We start from the raw sequence: 27,165 nt of genomic DNA, 5'->3' as shown, positions 1-27,165 counted from the left end.
GTGAAAAGCAATGTAATCAATCTCTATCTACCTAATTGTTATTTCTGTCCTTATCTGTTTATAGCTATATAATAACATCTGAAATTGTTTTTACCTAGTGTAATGGCAGTAATTTTTGGACGGTAGAATTTGGAAGTGGCTTTTTATTTACTTCTTTGTATATTTCTGCATTAAGTACATTTAATGAGCATTACCATTCTTTAAAAAATGACAACTGAGGGAAACTTTAAAGTTTACTACCCATATCCCCCCTGAAAAAAATCTGGAAGAAAATAAGGCTACATATTAACAGTAATTAATATTTCGTATAGTAAACATAGATAATTGGTTTATTCCATCTTTATAGCTTTCTGTGTTTAAAGAAAAAAAACAAAAACAAAAACACTGTGTATTGCCCTGATCTTTTTCTCATGGCTTCATGCCAGAAAGCCAACAACTTGTAACCCTTGCAGATGCTTCTTCTGATATTTATCTACATGTGTTTATACCACTTTCTTGATTTTAGACATCATTTATTTATTTCCCAGTTTTGCAGTAGAGACTTTACCTTCTTTATATCTTTTGTCCCTCACCGCTACCATAATTTTCTCTTCTACCTCCCTCTAATTTAGTTGTATTGAAATCTTTTGTTAAATAGAAATAGTGTTTACATTACAATGACTACATGCATGTTTACATTTGGGCCGTTAGAGTGCTCTGATATTTTTTTCCCTCAAATGACCCTTTGTTATTCCTGGAGTTAATAATTGCTTCATTTTAATAGTTTGTTTAGTTTTATACATACTTATCCCCATTTCCCCAGTGCTTTAATAGATGAATCAAATGCCTCGCAATAATTGTTCCAAAACGCTCAAACATATTGTCTTTCAATTACATCTCTGTATTCGTCAATCATCCAGTTTCTTGCTCCAAGCTAGACTGTTCTTCGAAAAACCCCTTCACAGGTCTGTATTACTTCTCTCTTTTTTGGCTCCAATATCTCCGTTTCATAAAGATATTCTTAATTTTTGTGGAATACTTACTTCAGTCCCTGCCTGAAAAAGAGTAAAAGTTTTAGAGCTGCATACTTGAAATCTCCTTTATTCTGCTCTCATACTTCCTTAGTAGTTTGACTGGGCATACAATCCTAGAATGAAAATAATTTCATTCTGAATTCTGAAGGCAATGTGTCAATCCCTTGGGGCTGTTAATGATGATATTGAAAGTCAGATGTGAGTCAGATGACTGAGCCTTTGTAAGTGTACCATCTCAGGAACAGGTCCTATCTCTCCAGAAGATTTTAGGATCTTCTCTTTGTTCCCATTGTTTTGAAAATATGTGATCATGTGCCCTGGTGGCATCCTTTCTATTCAGAGAACTGAGCAGGAATCAGGCCCCTTTAATCTTGATGTTCTGTCCCTGTGTTGGAAAAATTTCCTCGTACTTTTCTTCCATTTCACCTCTTTCTGAAACTTCTCTTTCTGGAACTCCTAGTTTCCAGTGTTGAACTTAATGAATTGATTGTCAAAAGTCTTTCCTTATCTCACTTTTCCATTGCACAGCTTTTCTTTTGTTTGTGTGTTTGTTTATTCTCTGCAGGATGTTCTCAACTTTATCTTCTGCCCATTCAATTTTATTTCTAATTTCTTCATCCACATATTTAATTTCCAAAATCATTTTCATATTCTCTGATTTTTCCCATAAAAATAACATCCTATTTGTATTTCATAAGTGCATATTTATTCTTTTTTATTTACACATATTAATTATAGGTTTTAAGGTAGCCTTTCTTCTTCCTATACTGACTCTGACTCTTCTGAATTCTTCTTTTCTGTTGATGTGTTCTGGCCCCTTTATTTCATTTTGGAGAATTCCTCAAATGTTTAGTGATCCTTGGCTTTCTCAGATATTTAAAACCAAAGCTAAAGAGCTGATAAGCGAGCTTATTTTCTTTAATGTGTGAGTGTGAGTGAGCTTATTTTCTTTAATGTTGAGTGATAATGTTTCTTTAATGTTGGGCAAATAGCTTTTTGTTACATGTGGAAGCCCCAAACATGAGTTCTCTAGGCCTTTTTCTCAGGTTCTTTGATTCTTGAAAGAAAATTGTTTAAATCCTTGGGGAGATGGTTTTATATCTGGCTGCTGATAGACTAGTGGAAAAGAAGTGGACTGGAGACTTTACCTTTTAGGATTCATACTTTTGTATACTCTTTTCATTTTCTTATATGATGTTTTGCTCCTGCTTTTCATTGTGCCTGGTATTTCTGAGTCCAGACCATCTCAGGGACAGTTTCTCTAAATAATAAAATTCCAGTCTCCCACAGAGTAGATGAGGAGTCTAGCTGTTCAGGGACCCTGAGGTCTCTATGTCTATTATGCAAATCTGAATCTATGCCCTTATCTTTATTATTCCTCAGTATCTGGTACTTCAAAAATCCTCAGATAGTCTGGGTTAAATGAAGAAAAACCTCCTTGCTTCTCACAGACATTTCCCTCTTCAGCTCCAGGTTCGTTTTGCTTCCTCCACTTGTCCAGGTCACTTTCCTCCTGATGTGTTTTTCATCTGCCCAACTTCACTGACATCTAGTCCTTTATTGTCTCCTCTCCCATCATCTTTCCTACTCATGTGTTCCACGTCTATTCCTGCTGTATCTTTTAGTAATATTTTAGAAAAGTAGATCAAACCATTACATATAATAGAGAGTGCCTATAAGTATTAATTTAAAAATGATTTACTTCTATTCAATTTGAGGAGCCTTAAAATTAAAGCACTATTATAAGAAGAAGAAGAAGAAAAAAAATTAACCTGTTAAAAAAATTAGATCCAAGAAGTAAAAAGGAAGAAAGAAGGCCAAATTTGATGATAATCTGACTGAAAAAAAGCTGTGGCGATTGACTAAATAACTTGTTTTCAGACTGTTAGTCACCAGTGCAAAGAGAAAAACACCTTTACCATTTGTACAACTTCCATTGTTCAAAGGAAAGAAGAACCCTTTTCACTAGGAGGTAAAACATTCTGGCTGTGAGCTTTGAGGGTAATTTGTTTATATTCAATCCATCCATCATTTTACTGGTAGAAAGATCTTTCATTCCCACAAATCTCATTATGCCATTCTTTTGCTTAAAACCCTTCCTCGGCTCCCATTGCCCTTGACATGAAATCTAAGCAGCATTTGCTCCCTGTTCGTTTTCATGCCTCCCTCTCCAGGCTCATCTGCACCTTCATGGGCCATACCCCGTGTACTATCACATTAAACTCTTGCAGTGCCTAAATGAGTCATGCTCACCCCTTCCTCCAGCCTTTGGAACACCCTTTACTTCCCTCAACGTATCCACCTGCCTAAGTCTTCACCCTTCAAGGCTCACTCAAACTTGTCTTTCTCTAAAATCTTCCCTTGTTCCAACTTCTCCCAGGTAGGTCTGTTCTTCCCCTTGCTGTTTCCTTGATCCCCTGTGCATACTTTATCATAACACTTAACACATTATCAAAACTGTGGGTTTGCTCCTCTCTGTCTCCCTCCTCTCTTCCCTTAGTCCATAAACTGATTAAGTACAGGCACAGTTTGTTCATCTTAAGGTCTGCATTATCTCTGGCACCTTTTCTCCTGGAACATAGTAGGCATTTAATAAATACATTTAAAGAATAAATAATAAATGGGACATAGCTATGTAGCTTTCTTCAGTCTTGTTACATGAATAAGGCTTGGAAGATCTTCAGCGTTCACATGTCACAAAGAAACCATCTCAAATATCAGCTGTCTCAGACCTTGGAGAGCAAATAAATAGCAGAAAATTGCAGGCTGAGGTTGCTAGTGAGAACCTGAAAAGGAAGTATTCTGCATTGTTGGCTGAAAGCAGAGCCATATGCTCAGGATGCCAGCTGATGTTTTACTGTGGGAATCTAGGGCCTTCCTGGATTCTGTGCCTGAATGAGGGCCATGCTGCTCATGTCTGCACAATTGCTCCTTGCTCTTCACGTTTTCTGGAACGCTCCTTCTGCCACCCAACACACCTACCCCTGCTTATGGCAGCAATGCTGGCCATCCTGCTGCCAGTCCTCAGGTTCTGTAATTCTCTCCTTTGAGCAAACAGCTGTTTGCATTTGTCATATTTGATTTAGATATTTTATAAGGTATTAAATATTTTAGATATAGCAGAAGCTCCATTTGTAGCTGTCCCAGATCCCATCATCCTTTCTTCCCCCTCACACCCAGGGGTCCATTCAAAACAATTGTAATACTTTTATGGATTGATAAGGCAGCAGGAAATGAGATCAAGGAAAACTTTCTGTTCAATAGCACAAGAAAGAGGGAACTAGGTGACTATCACTAAACCACCACTAGTTAAGAGAGAGCAGATTTATGAGCATGAGTTTCTACCTTAGGCCTGTCATATTTTTTCACCTTTATGTTAGTTAATTGCAGAGTAACATAAATTAACTTTGGAACACAAGCAAAAATGGGAACTTTATTTATGAATTTCTTGGATTTCTTTACCTCAAGCCAAACAACTAAATTGCTACTTAGCATAAATTATTTATGGGTCCTGGCTCAATACCATCCAGCACCAGCCCCCGGAGGTATGGGAGATATAAAAGATTTAAAGCATCACTGCAACAGTGTTGGGGCCGCCATGGAGCTGTGTTTCTTTCCAGAAGGGTCCACTTTATTTTGTTGTAAATAAATAGAGGCTGGATTTCCAGGGAGGGAAGTTAGCTTCCAGCAGGACGGTGGTGGTGTTTTGCATATGTTAATTACACAACCCTTTTATGACAGATAGACACAGTGTTTGCATAGCTATTTCTCAAAAGACCCATAGACCAAAATGGATTTTTTCATTTCCTGGCGCAGAGTAGTTTCTTTCATTTGATCTCACTTCAAAATCTGAAGTTATCAAAGCATGCCACCCCAACTAGTCAATTAAAAAAATAGACCTATCTATACAATTCCAGCAGGAACAAATGCACATCTTCTGCAATCTTTAAAATTCAAACTTGACATGCCTCACTGACACCTGTGACAAATCCATTGTCACTTCCTAGGTTGTCTTTCCATAGCTCTAACCTCAGCATGTCACCCTTTGCTCCAAAATACCCTTACATACCTTGTTTCTCAGACACAGTCTGTTTTTAAGACAAGGTCATTGCCTTCTTTTTCTTTAGGTTAGACATATTTCACTTGGCTTGCACAGTGTTTAAAATCAGAGTACTTCACATAAAAATGTAAATGTCCAGCTTTTCCTTCCAAATTGGAAGGCCTAGCAATCCTAGGCTGTTGTTTCCACCAGAAGCTGTTGGCATAATCCTAGTAGTTCTTCCCTCTTCTCCTCTCTCCTGTTTGCAGCAGTCCCTACTACTCCTTAGCATACACCCAGTCCACGTCACCCAGTTAGGTTACCTCCCTAGCCCACGAAAGCATTTGTGTTTTTAATCCCTGATTTAAGCCATGCCTTGGCTGATACATTTATAACTTTTTTGTTTATCTTGGGTAACATTACATATTATAAATTACTGAATCCAAAATAAAGGAAGATAGTGGCAGGCTATAACAATGAACCATAGGTGTGACTGTCATTTTTTGAGATGCAGAGATACAAATATATTTCCACTTAATTTAAACACAGATTAGACAAATTGGATCTTTTTTTTGTTTGTTTTGAAAACCATACTGTGTATAATCACATTCCTCAAACAACAGAAAATGTTTCCATGTCATTCATTTGGCTAAATCTTTGGTATAATCTTTGAAATGCCACTTTGGCTTATTGATTTGCTCAACCTAACAATAGTCCTCAGGCTCTTACAGTCTCTTTCAGACAAGCATAGTGGGCCTTGGGTCTGCTCTGCCTGGTCTGCATTTTATTCCTCCTCACTAGATCCACAGTTCTGTTGGTGGTCCCTTTGTCCTTCCAAGCATCACATCTGGGTTCTCTTCTCAGCTTTGAATTTGGGCAGGTCACCGTTCTCCTTAAACATGCTCAGGAGTTTCTTTCTAAACTGCAGATTCTAAGTGTCACCCTCAAAGACTATGACCAGATCAATGCAGAAAGCTTAACTCTACTCTTCCATCCACCCTTCTGTTTTAAGGGGAATTTAAAGCAGTGTAGAGGGGAATGGTTGGGGACTTTGGAAACAGACAGTCTCAAATTCCAAATTTCACTCTGCCTGTGTAAGGCCTGCCTTTACCTCAGTTTTCTTATCTGTAAAATGTGGAAAATTCCACCTACCTCACAAGGTTCTTCTGAATATAATTGCAAATGTGTATTTTTTTTTTTTTAGTGAAAAGTTTGACAAATTTAATTTTGAATTCTTAATATCTGAAACATCAATTTTTTTTCCTTTATACTTAGTCCAAAGTGTATCTGTAATTTATTTTTTTATTTTTTATTTTTTTATTATTATTATTATTTTACTTTAAATTTTAGGGTACATGTACACAATGTGCAGGTTAGTTGCATATGTATACATGTGCCATGCTGGTGTGCTGCACCCATTAACTCACCATTTAGCATTAGGTATATCTCCTAATGCTATCCCTCCCCCCTCCCCCCACCCCACAACAGTCCCCAGAGTGTGATGTCCCCCTTCCTGTGTCCATGTGTTCTCATTGTTCAATTCCCATCTATGAGTGAGAACATGCAGTGTTTAGTTTTTTGTCCTTGCGATAGTTTACTGAGAATGATGATTTCCAATTTCATCCATGTCCCTACAAAGGACATGAACTCATCATTTTTTATGGCTGCATAGTATTCCATGGTGTATATGTGCCACATTTTCTTAATCCAGTCTATCATTGTTGGACATTTGGGTTGGTTCCAAGTCTTTGCTATTGTGAATAGTGCCGCAATAAACATACGTGTGCATGTGTCTTTGTAGCAGCATGAGTTATAGTCCTTTTGGTATACACCCAGTAATGGGATGGCTGGGTCAAATGGTGTTTCTAGTTCTAGATCCCTGAGGAATCGCCACACTGACTTCCACAGTGGTTGAACTAGTTTACAGTCCCACCAACAGTGTAAAAGCATTCCTATTTCTCCACATCCTCTCCAGCACCTGTTGTTTCCTGACTTTTTAATGATCGCCATTCTAACTGGTGTGAGATGGTATCTCATTGTGGTTTTGATTTGCATTTCCCTGATGGCCAGTGATGATGAGCATTTTTTCATGTGTCTTTTGGCTGCATAAATGTCTTCTTTTGAGAAGTGTCTGTTCATATCCTTTGCCCACTTGTTGATGGGATTGTTTGGTTTTTCTTGTAAATTTGTTGGAGTTCATTGTAGATTCTGGATATTAGCCCTTCGTCAGATGAGTAGGTTGCAAAAATTTTCTCCCATTTTTAGGTTGCCTGTTCACTCTGATGGTAGTTTCTTTTGCTGTGCAGAAGCTCTTGAGTTTAATTAGATCCCATTTGTCAATTTTGGCTTTTGTTGCCATTGCTTTTGGTGTTTTAGACATGAAGTCCTTGCCCATGCCTATGTCCTGAATGGTAATGCCTAGGTTTTCTTCTAGGGTTTTTATGGTTTTAGGTCTAACATTTAAGTCTTTAATCCATCTTGAATTAATTTTTGTATAAGGTGTAAGGAAGGGATCCAGTTTCAGCTTTCTACATATGGCTAGCCAGTTTTCCCAGCACCACTTATTAAATAGGGAATCCTTTCCCCATTGCTTGTTTTTCTCAGGTTTGTCAAAGATCAGATAGTTGTAGATATGTGACGTTATTTCTGAGGGCTCTGTTCTGTTCCATTGATCTATATCTCTGTTTTGGTATCAGTACCATGCTGTTTTGGTTACTGTAGCCTTGTAGTATAGTTTGAAGTCAGGTAGCATGATGCCTCCAGCTTTGTTCTTTTGGCTTAGGATTGACTTGGTGATGCGGGCTCTTTTTTGGTTCCATATGAACTTTAAGGTAGTTTTTTCCAATTCTGTGAAGAAAGTCATTGGTAGCTTGATGGGGATGGCATTGAATCTATAAATTACCTTGGGCAGTATGGCCATTTTCATGATATTGATTCTTCCTACCCATGAGCATGGAATGTTCTTCCATTTGTTTGTATCCTCTTTTATTTCATTGAGCAGCAAATGTGTATTTTAAAGACATTCAGTGAGTTAGTCCTATGGGTCAGTGTCACATGCTATATATCCTTTTGTTCCATTCCCCATCTCAGATTACCATACATTTTTTCAGTCTTTATTTGCTGATGAGCACACAGAGAGAGAAAGTCCTTTCTTCATTTCTTCACCTTTCTTCCTGCCACTATCTATGATGGATTGTATATGCCTGAAAATTCCTTGACTTTGTCCTATTTTAGCTCTTCCCTAGAACCTGTTACATACCAGGGAAAATAGAAGCAGCTTCTGCAGAGCTGGGTTCCAGTAAAGCTTGGGTTTAGGTTGGAGAGACCGTCCTCCTTCAAGAATACAGAGGGGGCATCTTCCTTTGAGGTCTAGGGAAGCTTGTTCTTTTATCTCTCTTACCTCTCACCCCCAAGGAAAGGAGAATAAGGCTGCACATAAGTGATAATTCCAAAACTGCCTGTATTGAATATTTTTATAACCAAATTGCATGTGTGGATATTATAATAGATAATCTGAATGTGCTATACATATCCTACATAAAACATAAAGGGTTGCTTGTGTCTATCTCACATGCATTTTAAAAGCTCATTTTAATGTTTAATGCTCCTAACAGTCACCTAAATCTCAAAAGGTAAGCAGGAAATACCATATAAAAGACCCAGAGTCTAAAACAAATGTTACTGATATAATCTGAGATTTTCTTTCCTCTTCCCACACCCTAAATACTCCAACTCTCATTATTCTAGTTTCTAGAGACCACAAACATGGCAAAATCCATTTCCTCCTTTATAGCTGTATGAAGTACTTTTGAAGTGGAAGTTATGAAAAGATACAGGGAATATCCACACTCTTATAGCCAGTATTCATAAATAATTTTTAAATTCAGCCTTTTGCATTTTTTTTCAATTTGCATTGTTAATTTTTAAATATAAATCAAAATTATAGTGTATTAGGCAACACTCATCGCTTAGCCAGTCAGTCTAATGACTTCGGGGACTAGAGTACGTCAATTTGTGGTGGCACTGAGGGGCTGCTATCTTTAGCAGCTGGTGTGCGGGGCAATTCTTTGGCAAACTTGCTAAATCCCCTGGCCCAGCTCTAGGCTAGGCTATTCACTTGAGTATTGGATGATTCCTCAGCAAAGTGAAGAGAATGCCTTTTAGCGGAGATGTGGTTGCTTAGATCATTCATTTAAGATGTAAATGTCAGAAAACACTAGGACTTTTTATTTTCCTGTTTTGATCTTGATGAGTATTTCAGTGTCTTTTGTATGTGTAGGCATGTGTGTGTGTATGTGTGTAGATTCTGGCCTGCTGGGTGATTGGGTATTCTCTGTTGGTCTACTTTTCTATTGTGTGTGAAAATGTGCTTTCTGGAAGAAAACTCTTCTCTTGCCGAGATGCAGGGGAGAGCCAGAAAGTGGGAAGCAAGGGAAAGGAGAAGTAAGAGAATGGTTTTAAAAGAAGAAACAAAGGAAGGAAGGAAGAAAGAAGTTCTTTTCTCTCCATTTAATGAAAAATTAAACTTTAGAGGTAATCAGGAATACCAAAAGATTGGCTGAATTTTTCAAGCTCACAGTATAGAATGAGTGTCAATTCCTTCGCTTCTGTTAAAAGATCATCTTTCCTTTGCTTAGAATCATGTTGCAGCTGTTCTAATTGGTCTGAACTCAATTTTAGTGGGAGACTGTGTGCAGGCTGGTGAAGAAAGAACATGGTCAAGTGAAATTTTTAAAATGCACGCTTTTCTGCTACAAAAGCAGTTTCAAAATCTCCACTCTCCTCTTCTCCCCAAAACCTGGACTCAAAATGTATGAACTTTGCATTTCAACTTTGAATGTGTCTAGCACAGAGTAAGGACAGCTCTCCTGGGTAATTTGGGGAAAATATATGTATTAAAAATGAAGTTATAACAAATTGAAAATTGCTTTTGAACATCCATGGTAGTAAAATCCATATACCGCTATTTCCTTACTATTTTAATATAGAATTTTTGCATGAGAGTCAAGTAGCCATGGCTTTTAGCTTCTGAGAAGAGGTAAATCATGCCTTCTGTATGTAGTTATTTTATTTTTGTATATAAATGCCATCTCCTAATATAATTTGTGCTCTAGCCCCTATTTTTTTCTTTTTATTTAAAGGTAAAAAGTTTCTAAATGCTTTTTAAAAGGTGCTAGTATTTTAAAAGCATAAACAATAAAGAAAACTAGTTGCAATTCATAATTTCCAATCAAATCCCATTTAATAATTATGAATTTTGGATCTCTTTTTTTGGTGAGGGAAGGCTAGGAAACACATATTTTCCTCCCATAGTTTCCTCTTATGTGGGACAGGACGTATGCTATCCTATTCCTCATTGTCATTCTTCATTTTGATCAAATTTCTCTTTGCATGTGGTCTTCATATTGAAAGGCAGCCATCAAAAGGGACTCCTCTCCTCATCCTCAGACACATTCCCTCCTTTTGCCCACACAGGGAGAGGCATGTGCCTGGGCACCCCCAGCAGAGGGCAAAAGTGGGTTAGAGAGGCAGCCTTGGAAGACCTTAACTTTCTGATGGCTGAGTGAGCCCTCCTTAACGGCTTCTTCTTTCCTCCTATGCATATTTATGGATCTTTCTTTTTTCTTCCAGAATTTGCTAAGAACAAACAAAATAGCAACAACAACAAACACAATGGGAAAAATCTTGGAAAAAACTCAGTATAAGTTACATTTTTAACCACAATATATATACTTTCAACTTCAGGTTTTTCTGAAATTACCATGGTATATACAATCTCTAAGATAAATGGACCAACTTATAAGTGGATATGCATTTTGATAATTATTTTGACCCCACTTTCCTAAAATAGGAAGTGATGAGATATCTGAAATAGGGGGCCTAATTTCACCCTCTGAGTGGACAGCAGAAGTGGGAGGAGGGTAAGGGAGAGGGATGGACAAGCCAGTGGTTTCTCTGTGTGAGGAAAAATCAGGAGTGAGTAGAAGAAGGGCACTATAAGAAAGAGATTATATGCTATAGGAGAAATAGCACTGGATTTAGAGTCAAAACACAGGGGTCTTAGCCTTTGCGCTGCCATTTACTGGTGGCATAATCTTGGGTTACATGGTCTCTCTAGATTCTATGTTCTCCTCTAGACTGTTTTGAAACAGGCTTCTCTTCTAACAGAGACTGCTGCTGTTTCTACAATACAGTGAGTTCTCATATGCTAAGTAACTCAACTGTGTCCATCTGTACTAGGATCCTCTTGAAGTCCCAATTAATCTAGGCCACAAATGATTCTTTTCAGAAAGGCCTGACTCCCCCCAAGCATCAGTTTGCTCAGCTAATTCTGCTGGAAACTTCAGGGACAGATAATTCCTCCCTGCCTCACAGCCCTAATACACTTGTCACCACCCTTTGGTCATCTGTCCATTTGCATAAGCTGGCTCTCTCCAGAGGACCAGGCTTCCTCTCTAGCATAGGCTCAACTTAATGTGTAGTTGGAAGAAAAGGTCTGTGTTCTTCTCATTCTCCAGGATTGCTTTCAGGTTATTACACCTTTACCCTTGGCCAAAATCAACCCAATTCTTTGAGGCTTCATGTCTTCCCACGGAGCAGTCATTTAATACCTTCTAGTTGGTGACATCTACAAACCTCCTGGCCTTCACTGATGACTTTGAAGCCTGGTTCACTCTCTTCCATGCCAGTTCTGACATGATCCTGGCACCTTGGTGCTATGTGAACAAGCTGGAATGCTAGACTATGTGTTTCTTCACTTATTGAATTCTAGTGTCCTTTGCATTTAGCTATTCATATCTCTTCACTGCCCTTAACTTTTTCAGGAACTATTCCACTAGTGAACCCTTGAATTCAGCACTCTAGCAAAAAAATCTTGCCATCTATTACTCCCAATCTACTTACCCATAACCTCCTGTAGTTACTTGCATGTGCCAAATTGATTGTCTGTAATTGGGTTAAAGACTAGATATAGGAGAAGTGGGATTTTCACCTGGATCTTAGAAAGATTGACAGTTTTTCATGAAGTCAGGGAAGTGAAATTTGTTGGTAGGAGTGGGCGTTGAGGGAGTGGAAAAAGGGAGTCGATTTGCACCTTGTTTATCAAATGACTTTCCAGTAAAAGTTTAGATAGCAACTCTGAGGCAGAATTCAACATCCGACCCACTTGGGTTGTTTTTGAAGTGCCTAATGATGAAAATACATTTTCGTCTAACTCATTGTATAAGAAATTTATTTCTGGTAAGTTAAAATGTATTGTTGAATTTCTCCAGACTCACTCCTCATGGTGTTCCAATTGTACACAGGCGATACAACTAAAGAAGAAACACAACTTGCACACTCTTCTTCCTTTCTTCTTTCCTTCACTCATTAATTCAACAGATATTTTCCAAAAACCTACAATGCACCTGATTGCATACTTGGTTTATCTATGTCCAGATGCAGATCACCTGATACATTCTTGACTTGTTCTGTTAACTATTTCATTCCTCACAAACTGAAGGAAGCAACAAGGGAAACTGCTACTCTGTTTGTAATTCTTGCTAATAAGAAAGGTTCATTTAGTCAAAAGTACTGTAGGACAAAATGACCATTTCATCTTGGAGTCTAAAAATCACAGCAAGCATAACCAAACCTGTGCCCTCAATATTTGAAAAACATATTTCAATACCTATTTACAGAGAAGAGAGATGTGGCCTCATGCTTGGGACCCTGCTAGATAAGACTCTAAGAAGGATAGGGATAGGGAGAGGGGATTAAAAAAGTGGTTCTGATGGTAAAATCGATGGCCTTGATTAACATAAAAAAGGAGCATCTTATCATTCATGAAGAAAACAAGTGAGATGTTAGGTAGAGATGGGAACATGTCCAAAGGTGAACACACAAAAATGCAGCTTTATTAGAGAAAAGCCTCTTAGAAAAAGTTTCTAGTATAGTCTAATGTGCTTAGTAAGAAGAATAAGAAAAGAATTAGTTCACTGTCTGGGAGTGGTGGTACCAGCCTAACTTAATGACAGAGTAGAAGTAAAACTGCTTTAACATATTTTGCCTTTTTATTCTCTGTCAAGAAACATGAGCTTTAAATTGAAGAGGGTGGAGTCAGTATGATTTAGGATGAAGTGCTGCCATGCTGAACATGAAGACAGGAGATCACCCAGCTGCTCAAATGAGTTACTCTCCAGTCTAGGAGGAATGAAATCATAGAACTCATAAAGAAATTTCAAATGGGGCTCTCTGGGGGAAATCTTCAGAAAAAGGAGGTGCCAGAACATTCAGGATGAGTACATGAAATTCTGAATTTTAAATTTACGAGTGGTTAGATTATAAAAACTGCAGATCACTGAGGCTTTATGGCAATCTTAGCATAATTCTATGAAAAAAACCTTAGTAAAAGATTTTTGAGTACCTGGAAAAAGAGGTAGCAGGTTAGCAGGTATATGATATAGAAAGATTGATTCACTAAGAGAAAAGTCTCCATGAGTTTTTATTAGGTTTTTGATTGTCAAGTTTGATTTCAGGGGTTTTGTCTCATAAATCAAGAATTCTATACATATACAGAATTCTGATTCCTTGCAGACATTTGACAACATTTTTTTATGACACACTTGTAGAAAAGTTAAAAGAATATGTTCTGGATAATAGAATTGTGAAAATGTGAGTAAAGAATGCATTGGTTTGCCAGGAGTGGTGGCTCACATCTATCATCCCAGCACTTTGGGAGGCCAAGGTGGGTGGATCACTTGAGTTCAGGAGTTTAAGACCAGCCTGGGCAACATAGTGAGACCTCATCTCTACAAAAAAATAAACAAAATTAGCCAGGCATTTGTGGCACACTCCTGTAGTGCTAGCTACTTGAGAGGCTGAGGTTGGAGGATTGCATGAGCCCAGGAGGTTAAGATTTAGTGAGCCGAGATCACACCACTGCATTCCAACCTGGGCAACAGAGTGAGACTCTGTCTCAAAAAAAAAAAAAAAAAAAGAAAGAAAGGGTTAATTGTGCATCATTAACTGGAAATGTAGCTTTAGTGGAATACCACAAGACTGACTGCATCCTGTTGTGAAAATACCATATTCTATAGAAAAGTTTTAATAATGGCAGTTTATTAAGACTGTACTATATTTGTCAGATATGTAAATAGAATACCTCTTTTAATTGTTGGAATCAACTTACCAGGCTGGAATTATTACCCTATTTTATAGATGAGAAAACAGTCATTTCCAAGTGCCATACTGATAACACTGGGAGGTTAAGAAGTGTACCAATGTTACAGAGCTAATATGTGGCAGAACTGGAATTCAGAACCAATTCCATCTGATTTCAGAACTCACTAATGACTCTATGGGATCATTAGAAATTCTCAGCCCCAGTTTTCAGGTAAAGAAAAAGAGGCTTGGTGAGTATGAAATTCACCTGTGATTACAGAGCTAGTAAAATCAAAACCAGAACTTGAATTCAGTTCTTTTGATTCCAGGTCCAGTGTTCTTCATAAAGATATGAACAAGTAGAACAATAGGTTAAAACATAAAATAATAATAATGATGATGATAGGGCTAAAATTTAAATCTTTCATTTAGATTAAAAATTAGTTGGGGAAATACATAATTAACCTCTGACTTACCAAGAATTTCTGTAAAGAAAACTAAGGCATATTCTCACTCATAGGTGGGAATTGAACAATAAGAACACATGGACACAGGAAGGGGAACATCACACTCTGGGGACTGTTGTGGGGTGGGGGGAGGGGGGAGGGATAGCATTGGGAGATATACCTAATGCTAGATGACGAGTTGGTGGGTGCAGCGCACCAGCATGGCACATGTATACATATGTAACTTACCTGCACATTGCGCACATGTACCATAAAACCTAAAGTATAATAATAATAATAATAATAATAATAATAATAATAATAATAATAATAAAAGAAAAAAAATTAAAAAAAAAAAAAAAGAAAACTAAGGCGTAGTCCTCAAAGTGTGGTCCCTTGACTAGAAATGTCAACGTCATATGGCAAATGCCAAACCTTGTGCTTTACTCAGAGCAATTAAATCAGAAACTTGGTAGAAGGGATTGGGGAGAGACATGGTAGACTTCATTTTAACAAGTCCACTAAGTGATTCTGAGGCATACCAAATTTTAGATCTACCAAGCTAAGGAATTTAGTTGAAAAGTAGTCATCAAAAGCAAAAGTGAGGACACAAACATGTCACTAGGCTTACATCCAGGGAACAGCACCCTGGATGCTTACGTATTGAAGAACCTGTAGTGTCTAAGCCTGCTCAAGATGACTAACATAGCTTTCATGTGAGAGAGGAATTAGCTTATTCTGATGTCACAAAATTTAAAAAGTGAGTGCATTTTTGAGTTAAAATAATTCCCAGGAAGCACTGCTCTGACTGAACTCCCTTATGTGATATGAAAGGAGACTAAAGTGAAGCAGTTTGCCAACACTCATAGAGCTGGCCAGATATAGTCTGAAACTCATGAAGGAGGGATTCTATCAACTTTTTTAGGAAAAGAACAATTTTCTTTTGTTAGAATCCCTTTTTTGTTTCAGTTTGCTTATATCCTCCCTTACCTTGGAGAGTCATGAGGTCCCCATCCATGGTCATAAAACATATGGAGTGAGTACCATATTGTCAGAGGTTGGTAGGGTGAGGATTCCTGTGCCTATTAGAGTGTTGGACTAGAATTGTTTTATCTTTTAAATATTCGATCTTACCAATAATTGCATTTGGGATTTTGAGGAAAAGTGGTAGAGAATCAAAATCACCTTTAAATTTATTATTACTATTATTATTAAAAGTAAGTGAGTTAAAAGTAAGGGTCCAAAATAGTGGCTGAAAGAGAGAGCATAGCTCTTCCCTGGAGAGTCATTTTTCTGCCTTGTATTTCTGGATTTCCTTTCTAATGACTTCTTGGATAAACCCTGTGGCTGTTTTGCATTAAAATGTGCCCCAATCCACACCCTAGTAAGAAGCAAGTCCTGACACAGTGGAGTTGCTAATGGCCTAAGTCTGGTACTTCTTCAGTTTTCCAGCTTGTTGTACTTTTCCCCAGTTTATTCTTTGAATTCTCAGTTCTTAATCTCTAGCTTCAGCCCCTCACTATGGACTTAAAATTTCTTCCTAAAGCTCTCCCAATTAATTGTTAGATTATCTTCTTGTATCTATGGACCCTTGTTTTCCCTCCCCACCTCTGAGCTATATTTTCTCTTTGGATCGCTTCTGGCTGTTCTGAGAAACACTTCAGTGGGGACCAGCCACTCTGAAGGTCACATGGCTAGGGTCCTCAGGGGTTCTCCCTTAAGCCTGACAGAAACACTATGGCTACTTCTTGGAATTTAAAGTTTGCTACAATTAGCACATTCAAAACACTTGCAGTTGAGTGTAGGAAAATCTTGAATTAGGAGGAACACAGGTAACTTGTAGAGAGCCAAAGGTGAAAGCTGGATAGGAAAGGTTGTGTTGATGCAAGGTCAGATGGATACAGAGAAGGGCCACAAGTAGAGGTAGGTTTTGGAGTGAGTTTACTAACTAATTCTTGGCCACTCCAAGGTAATTTTTGGGTCCCCCAGCAGGTATGCTGGATGAACTTTAAAGTTGATTTAAACTCACCAGATAAGTCCATGAGTTGGACGATAAAAATGATTAATTTTTTAGACTAATTTAATTTCCTCAGCTCCGCTTTGGGTAAATCCATCAGGGGATTGATAAAATATATTGCTGGTGGTAGATCAGGGAGTTTAAACTTGTAAATATACCAAAAGTCATACCTTTTGGGAACCTTGTTCATAGTAATTTGTTGTTGGTTTCTTCATACAGGTCTTGTTACTCATAATTACATAGAATGCAGTTGGCAGACTATGGCAGACAGGCCAAATTGGGCAGGAGCAGCCTGTTTTTGACCCTAGAATGATTTTTACAATTTTAAAGGGTTGTAACAAAGAAGTGTATGTGACAGAGACCATAAAACAAAGTGAGAAGAAAAACAAAGAAAAAAAATGTGTGACAAAAACCGAATGTGACTCTTTACAGAAAAATGGGCTGACCCCGATGCAGAATTTACTCACTGTAAAGCTATTCTTTATGATCCAAGAGCCAAGAAAGTTTTGTTTTACTTCACATTTGATAAAAATCCATTGTGACTTTTAATTTTATGCTTAATTTTACCTGTATTTCTCAGTACTATATTCCTTTTCCAGTTTCACTTCATAAGGAAATTAAATAATGTTTCTATTTATTTCTGAAATTAATTAGATAATGTAAGTATCTGTATAGATGAAATCTATTAACTTGCTGATGTGGTCATGAGAAGTTTGGTATTTTTATGGGGCTTTCAAATGAAGATGCTTGGGAGGAGCTGAAACCACAGATCTGGAGTTCAAGACAGAGGTCTGGGTCAGAGGTAAATATTTTGGAATTTCTGCCCTGTAAGTATGATAACTGTCCATTTCTGAGGGTTCAATATATCTATGGGAATATCTATACTAACTTTAACATTTATTTAACCCAAGCCTGCAGCTTGCTTTAGTTTTCGAGTTTAACGGAGTAGGCACCCGTGTTATTAGCATGTCCACAAAACAGTATCTTTTCTCCCAAAGTAGTATCTGTTAGCTCCTCAAAGACAAGGTATCTACTTTCTGATTCCTGAACCCATGGTGCCAATTGAGTGACTGGCACAGAATGGGAAATCAAAAGATGTTGAATCAATAAATGAATGGACCAGGCAGACATGGCAAGGCATAATTATGATACATCATGCAGAAGGCTATAACAGTGATATTAACAATGTGCTCTGGAATGTGGAGGTGTGGAACCTGCCTGGGTAAGTCTGGGAAAGCAACATGAATTCAATTCTTTAGAGATGAATAATTTGCCACATAGAGAAGAAGGGAAAAGGAATTTCAGAAATTGAGAAGTATATGCAAAAGTGAAGAGGAATACAAAATATTCCAAAAATTCAATGTGACTAAAAGTTTGGTGCAAGGGAGCCTGTATGTGTGAGGAGAAGGCAGGAGACTAGTGAGGCTGGTCCAGGGCTTTTGGCATTTTGGGGATCTGGAACAGCATCCCAGAAAAAAATAAGTGCTAAACAGGGACAGAAGACATGTTGGCTACTCTAATGAACAACCAGGCCTTTGCCTTGTTCATAGCGGCTTGAGCTAGGCTGGGTTAATCTGAGACACAAAGTGGTGTTTGTCTGGAGGAACAGTGGTTGGTATTTTTAACGTGTTACAATATCTTAAATATATTCCCGTGATTTTCGGCAGGTGGAAAAGCCTTAATACAGAGGCAATGAAAACAAATTGTCCTGAGCAGGAGCTTAGGAGATGAGGATTCTATTGATCTTATTCCCAGCTCTTAAGCCTCTAGCTGTAAAACCTTGGGCAAATGCTTCCTTGTCCTCGATCTTAACTCCTCTAGGGATTCCTGTTAATCAACTTTGTTTCCCTACCTTCAGCACTGATTCTGGCTCATAGAGAAGTTCAATAAATGATTGTTAAAAAATACAGAACTTTGTCCCTTTTATAAAAAGAGGTCATTAGATTAAAATAAGACAATCAACAAGGAATATTCTAGTCTTGACATTTTATGACTTTATGACCTTAATTTCTTATTTTTAATAGCACAGACAAACCCATAACAAATGGAAACATCATATTTGTGCGTTGCTTAACAATTTACAAAATATTTATACCTATTTTCTCTCAGTAAAGTCCAATAACCCTGATAGCTAGGTTTAATCATTCACATTTTAAGGACAAAATTGAAGCTAGAGACAGGAGCTAATAAAGAAATGGAGCCTGGATTTAAATCCAAATGACCTGATTGCAAATTGAGTGTTTTTCCACCCACTGCATGTCTTCTCCCACCATTTTGAGAACCATACTTTTCTTGTCTGTGTCACATCTCCCTTTAGTGCACTTGCCCCACCTCTCTCCGTAATATGACATTGCAACGTAGCCTGTTGTGGAATTTTAGATGAGAGAATGCAGCTTATCTGAGGAACCTGAGACAGAGCCAACATGTCTAGCAATAAAAATAATAATGACATTTTGGAAACCTCACCTTTCAATTATCAGCTGTGACAGTGCGTACACATTTGCAAGGATGTAACCGTCTCTCCCAAAAAGCAGGAAGGGCCCATTGCCTGGAATCACGTGCAGAGATAACCAGACACATCTGTTCTGCTTTCCACTGTGCTTGCCTTGAGTTTCTTGAGGAAGTCTAATCTTGACACTGAGTGACATGAGGCACTTGGTAAGTTGAATGTAAATGAATCCAAATTCTGAGGAAACAGAGGAAAGCCCATTTTTAAACATTCTATCAGAGTTCTTTGGATAAAGGCTCAATTACATTAAATTAAGCAGCCGGCTAGCAAGGCTAAAAGAGTTAGTAGACAAATACAATGTGCTCTTTTACAATAGCTCCAAGAACTATAGGTCAGCTTCTACTTCTGTTGGGAAAATAACATGAGGGGGACATTTGTAAAGGGCCTATCATTGTCTTGATAAGTTGATACCGAAACTGGTAATCAGTGAAATTGGAGGCATCCTATTTCTTGTTTGAATAGAAGTGAGGCAGAGACACAAAGGGAGAGTCCATCTCAATTTGTCCTAGTATTTCCTGATTCAGATCTCTCAAGCTAGTATCTCTTACTTAGCCATACCTTAGGTGTAGCTTCCAGGGAAAGTCAATGATAGAGTACACGATAAGGAGTAATTATAGGAGATTGGATTAGGTGATTTTTCTTTTACAAAAGCAGGCATACACAATAGAAGTTCTTATTGCATAAACAAATGGAAAAATATTTAAGTAGATTCTCCTGAAATGTATCTTTGAGAATAGTAAAATTTTGTTTGCAATGAGGTATAATATCTTCCAGTTATTAAATGCACAAGTGCTCTTGTGTGTAAGAATTTCTAGAAGGGAAAACCAAAACCACTGAATATTATGTTAAATCCCTGGTTTTATATGGGAGAAAAGTGTTACCGTGTACTGTTTGAGGTGTCTGGATATCCATATACTCAGCTACAAAGGCATTTTGGTCCACAGATAATTGGATATGCTTTAGTTAGGAAGGAATTTTAAGTGCCTTTCCCTTTGCTGTTTCTGATGACTCTTTCAAGTATTTCTGTGGTTAGAACTTGGGAATTGGCACAGACACCACTGCTGCAATTAATTGTCTCCTTTTTACACCACAAGCCACTATTGTCTGTGTTCTACTGAGTAAAGGCCATACCTTGCCATTAATTCTTTCCCTACACTGTCTACTTATTGCAAAGGGAGTGCTGCTCCCAAATTAATGGCAGAGAATGTCCCCAGGTACTTGGAGGTTTGCAAGTTGTGGTTCTCAAAACCATGAATTAGACAGTCAGGATATATGGGCACAAGTGACATCGAAGGCATTTTAACCCTCTGTCTTCCAAAGTTACGGTAAAAAATGCCCCAATGCAGTTATCATTTATTTTCTGCCTGAAATTTCTTCTTCCCTATAACTTTGTGCTGTGAATTTAATATTGCACTATTATGTTTCTCTGAGGATGTGCTATATATACTTTTGAATAGTTATGAATATCATTGTGCAGCCTCTGATCAGACAATCATTTCTTTCCCGCCCTGCAGGGCCTCACTTACTACATAGCTAGTCGAGAGCTCAGTGTTCCTCTCTCTCTCTGCCCCAGTTTATCTATAGTACATTTATTCTGTAGCACATTGTGAGCCCAAGATGCTTGACCAATGCCTCAGATTCTTTGGGTAAAAGCAATTCTAAAACAAATGATGATTTCTCATATTTACATAGTTATCAAATCCCTTTTACACATAAGTCTTTCTTTGATCTTCATAGCAGTCTTGAAGGTGGACTGGCCAAGTATTAGAAACCATTTTCCGTGGGTGGGTGTAAGTAACATATTCTCACGACCATCAGGACACCTCATCTATAATGGCTATTTAACATCAATGATGCGTTTAAATTTCAGCTATACCACTCAGTGGTACTGTGACTAGAATAACTTTCTGGTTTAAATAACTGGAAAAAAAAAAAGCTTTCTTTTTGTCTGTTATTTGAATTAGGTTTAGTTTTACTGTAGAATAATTTTCTAGTAACTAGAAATCCTTATAAAAATCCTTATAGCTGGTGGTAAAACGATTGATGTTACTTCAAAAGTTAGATTAAGAAATCTTTTTATGTAATTGGTAGTCATTTGGAGTTTCTTTCTGTGACGTCTGTGTTCAGGTTATTAGCCAATATTTTTATTAAGTTATCTAATTTTTCTAATTAAATTTGTAGTTTCCTTATGATCCTAATTTGATAAGTTATCAAAATGTTTACATATTAATTCATTATAAATAGCAGTAATAAACCATACATGTTAACACAATATATTCAATGAAAAATATATGTTCAAAAATAAAACTTAATATAAAGAATAACATTGTTTTTTTTTTTTTTTTTGTAAATCTCTTTAATGTCTGGCTTAATAGAAAATCACTAAATTCCAATTCCTACTTCTTTATTTAATTTGCTGTGATTTTTTTTTTTATTTGCCTGGTATTCAGTGATGTGGGTGTACTAGAGTTGTTCAACTATTATCCAACTGATGGAAATTTACTTTGTTTCCAGTTTCATGTTTTTTGTTTTGTTTTTGACATCACAAACAATGCTGCAATAAACATCCTCATATGTTTAAAAACATTTTCGGAACTACTGATATTTCTTAAGAGTCTAACATGAGTCAGAACTTTTTACTCGTTAGATCCTATAACTGGCATGAAAAAGCTAGAATGAATTAATTACCCCCGGTTACGTAGTAAATTGCAGACCAGGGAGGCAGAGGCAGGACTGCTGATTCCTACCTTGCTATCTACATCTGGCAGACAGGACTCTGGTTGGGCATATCCAAGGCCCTGTTCAATCACGTGATACAGCTGCTTCTCTGAGCCGTGGTGCTCTGTCTCTTACCGGAGGTCATCAGCTGCTGGCTCCATGCCCACTCAAGGCCTGACAGCCTTCCCTTTAGATCCCAAGAGTGGGTCGTATAGGGCTGCACCATCATGTCATGGAGACTGAGAAATTGTTCCTTCCTTTAATCCTAAATCCACAGGGGGCTCTGCTCCATGAATTTGTGATGATATATTTTCTCTTGGTCTTAAGCTCAGAATATACTGACTATTGTTGAGAAATTCAAAAATAGTCTGTGCTTTATAAAAATCAAAATGACATTCCTGTGAGGTTGGCAAGGGAGCAAGCCTTTTCCTTTTATGGATGATGAAATCAGCTCATAGAAACATTAAGTAAAATGCTGAAGATCACACAAGTAATACACACCATCCGCACTAGGAAGAAGGTATGTGGAATCAAAAGCGCCACTCGTGTTCCTGGGGCCATTCCTTTTATCTGCCTTGGCTTTTGTGGAGTGAAGCATGTTACTGAAAATAGACTTTCATGTTCTGAGAGGTCTTAAAATGCAGATTTGATGAACACTACTTTCATACTGTTCAGAACCGTTCTGGAATTCTTCCAACTGAAACTTTTGTTTGCATCGTTTTATATTGTTTATTCCCTTCAAATTGCATATAAGGCAATTTATGAGAGAGCCATATATAATAAAACTTCTAAGGTAAGTACAAAAACCCACAATAAAATCAAGTAAAAGGGGAAGGAAAATTTTTCTTACTGCTTGCCTGCTTTCCTGCCTTTCTTCCTGCCTGAATAATTTAGTCCAAAAGTTATTATGTGGGGTTGACCAAGGTGGGGATTCATGAGGGTGTTAGGAGCTGGGAGGGCAACAGCAGAAGCAGATTGGCCCGAGTTGTCAGAGTCTGTGTACACTGACAAAAGATGTCCCCGAGGGTGGGTGATGGCAATGGCCCAGAGTGAGGTGTGGGAACCATGGTGTGAGATGTTTAGGCACAGCAGAGATTGAAGTAATAAATATAATAAGGATAATATATTAGTATAACAATGATAACAGAAATTAGGTTCCTCATTATTGGAGAATAGTGCCAAATATATGGAAAGGGAAAAAGTAGAATAAACATTGTGATGTTGAATTGGATCCATATATATATATATATATATATGGGTCTAGGAGCAATGACAATTCAATAACAAAGAAAACATGAAGTGCCCGGATCCTGGTTTCTTAAATACAATTCTCCCCTAAAAGGATTCAGATCCCCTTGGAAAAACAGTAGGTTTTATGGTTGGGTCTGGGCAAGTAAAACATAACCTTGGACTATCTTGCACCAGAAACTAAGGAAGTGCTCAGCACAGATGCCAGCTTGAAGGGACTCTCCCTGCCACAATCTGGGATAATTTGAGCCTCAAAGTAACAAATATTCATATAAAGATATAAATGAATAAATGGTGAAAAAGAAAGCTTCTATTAACTAATGAATTTACAAGGTGTGATTGAATTAGGATACTAATACATACAGAGGGGAGTCATTGATTAGAAAATCACCATTTGTCAGACATTAAAAGATGCCAAACACCAGTGGGTAAAAGTTTGGTAAGTATTGGAATCTACCTAGTCTCAGAGTATCTCCCCTAAATACTTACTAATTACAAAGAGAAAAGGAGGAACTTTATGGTGGAGAAACCTAGCTAACTCTACAATCATCAAATTATCAAAGGTGACATCATAAATAATAGAACAACTCAAAATCATGTGTCATTTGATAAGAATCAAAAACAAGAATATAGCATAACTTCTGTAACCTTTCTGCCAAAAATAATTTAAAAAACCCACCTCAACCTAATCATAAAGAAATATCAGATAAACCCAGATAGGGGGACATGATAGAAACTGGCCTTTATTATTCAGAACAGTCAAGGTCATACAAGTCAAGGAAGAAATGAACTGTTTGAGACTGAAGGAGACTAAAGAGATACAACAACTAATGTAATGCATAATTTGGGACATCCGTTTGTCACTAATGACATTATGAGAACAACTGGTGAAACTTGAGTGAAATCTGTGGATTTTATGATGATAATGTATCAATGTAATTTCCTGATTTTGATGTTTTTATTAAGGTTATGTAGGAGAATGTCTTTGCAGGAATTACACACTAAAATATTCAGAGGTGATGGGGAATCTTGTTGGTAAACTTACTTTCAAATGGCTCAGAGGAAGATGTGCTTTTTTTTTGTATTGTACTTGCAAATTTTTTATTGTTTAAAAATATTTCAGAGAAAAAATTAAACAAAAAGGAAAAGGGAGAGCTGTATCAAAATGTCTTAGTTAAAACTGTACTCAGATTGAAGATACAATTTAGTTTTGAGTTTCCAGCAGTTAACATGGCAAGGTAAACAATAAAGTTAGGTGGCAAAACAGCCTGTTAAGAGCAACCAACTTTCCTTGTACCAAAGTCCATGAGAAGTCTATGGTATGGAGTTTATGTTGGTAACACCTAGTTAATTATAGTTCTTCCATACCATAGCTCAATTTACAGAAGCAGTTACTTTCTAGCCTTATACTTTTCTTGTAGATGATTTTCACGCTAGTTTTAGTCATATTCTGAAATAGTTTAGTCTCCAGACAAATATTTTCTGCAGTAGGTTGAAATAATCACTTCTACATGTCCCCATTTGATTCTGTTTGTCTGGAGAGGGATCTTGGGTGCCAGAGTATGTGGAGGGTACACTTTTAGATAAGAAAGAACAACTCCTGGATTTCTTCTTTACGATAATAAATATTTCTGATCTAAAGGTACACTCTGCCATGACATGTATTTGGGAAACTGAATAAGCATTTGTAAATAAGTATGTGGTTGTAACAATTCAGGTAAGTAATATAGGGAGGATTGGTTGCTGTACACAAACATTAAAGTCTTTTTCATGACATGTCAAACCCATGTATATCTAACAATAAGAGCTATACCTTATGAACATCTATTATGTACCAAGCACTCTGCCTATATTACCTGCAGTCCTAGACAGAGCCTACAAGGAAGGTGTAATTTGTGTCCTCTTTAAAGAGAGGAAGCTGAAAGTCAGAACACTTAACTGCTATGTCTAAGCACACAGATAGTATTTGATGGAGTTGGGATTCAACCCCCAGTCTGACTGGGTCCAAAGCTTATCTTCTTTTCACCATATCTGTGGTCGCTGTTATCAGTTTTATTTTCTATGCTCAAGGGAAATTAAGTCTTAAGTTAGATTCCTAAAATTAAGCTTTGTCCCTAAAGTGTTTAAGTTAAATATTAGCAGTGAGATATTGCTCTCAGTCCTCAGTATCTGAGCTCTAGAAATAAGATACTGCAAGGACCTAAGCTACTTCTTGTGTTCAAATTAGGCACAATTAGAGCTGTCATATTAGCTTTTCCAATTCACCAAGACATTTTAAAGTAGTGTGTGCATTTTGAAACAGCTCTAATCTCACCTATGACTTCAAGTTCTGAAAGCATTATTATCCTTCCTATTGGTTAAAATTCCACACTAGGTTCTTGACAGGTCCAGAGGCATATGATTCATAATAGGCTGTATTTCATTCCTAATTGAGAATATGATACTATCCTGGGAATCGTGTGGAACCTTGTGACAGAAGAGCCTGTGTCTAAGTAATACTAGGGCTGTGACCATTATCCTGTCCTTGGCATTATGGGGATAGTCAACACCTTGGATTTGGGCTTAGATGGATTCCAATTTTAATGCTAGTCTGTGCCTGAGAGATGATACATGAGGTATGTGTATCATTTCTACCTCATTAAAAAATAATAAAGGAAAGACAACAGAAAGAGATTTGAGGTAGCTGACTCTGTTTCCAGCTCTATACCCATCACATTCCCTAGTTCTTTATTTCTTCAGTTGTCACAATATCAGTAATATTAATATTCACTTCACAGGATTGATAATATTACTTAATTCTTATGGTAGTTCTTAGATTTCAATGAGTTTATACATATAAAGTAGATTTAAAAATACCTGGCTCATAGAAAGCCCTTATGAATATTTGTTATTATTACTATTAATATATTTAAAGGGATTAACATACAATTGTTGTTCAAAAAATCATAGTTTTTTTCATTTCTTAAAAAAATTAGAAAAAGCATAAAACATTTTTATGTGTCTTTCCTTCAAAGGCTCAGTAGAGCTATTTGTGATCAGAGGTGTATCCACCCACATTGCTACAAAAGATCAGAAACTATACTAGGCATTTGCCTTTGACTTTTGGATGCTACTAATGGTGATGTAACGTACTGTTTTTGATACACCAGTGAGTTGGTCTTGCAAGCTATATTTGATATATGTATAACTTTCTTCTTGTTATATTGTTTCTGTACACATAATATGTATCCCTCAGGATAAGAAATCATTCATGTGGAATAAATAACACTTTCTCTATGTAGGTGTACAATTATCTGAAATGTAAGGATTGACAAATGTTTGGTTAATTGAAAGTTTTACAGTAATTCAAGAGTTTGAAACAATTTTGAGATGGTGTTGGCATTCTCTCTTTTTTTTCATTACCAGGATTCACTGGTATCAATGATTGGGCATATTCTACAAGTGAGTGATTTAAATTCATGGTTAATCATAGCACCATGAAATTTTGTTACAATGAGAACTATTCATTGTCTTCTAATCCAGGGATCAACAGACAATGGCCTTAACCCAGAACTAGCCAACCACCTATTTTTGTTTGGTGTGTGAGCTAAGAATAATTTTTACGGCAGGGCGCAGTGGCTCACACCTGTAATCCCAGCACTTTGGGAGGCCGAGGCGGGTGGATCCAGGAGGGCAGGAGATCGAGACCATCTTGGCTAACACGGTGAAACCCTGTCTCTGCTAAAAAAATTAGCCCGGTGTGGTGGCGGGCGCCTGTAGTCCCAGCTACTCCGGAGGCTGAGGCAGGAGAATGGTGTGAACCCGGGAGGCGGAGCTTGCAGTGAGCCGGGATCGCGCCACTGCACTCCTGCCTGCGCGACACAGCGAGACGCCATCTAAAAAAAAAAAAAAAAAAAAAAAAAAAAGAATAATTTTTACACTAAAGCAAATAAGGATATGCAACTGAAATCATATATTTGATCTACAAAGCCTCAAGTATTTAGTTTAGCCCTTTACAAAAAAGCCTACTGACCCCTGTCCTAATCCAACTCTCC

Source organism: Pongo pygmaeus, chromosome 5 (genome assembly GCF_028885625.2).
Source record: "Pongo pygmaeus isolate AG05252 chromosome 5, NHGRI_mPonPyg2-v2.0_pri, whole genome shotgun sequence".
NCBI classification, from domain to species: Eukaryota; Metazoa; Chordata; class Mammalia; order Primates; family Hominidae; genus Pongo; species Pongo pygmaeus.
Note: the sequence above shows the minus strand (reverse complement) of the source record.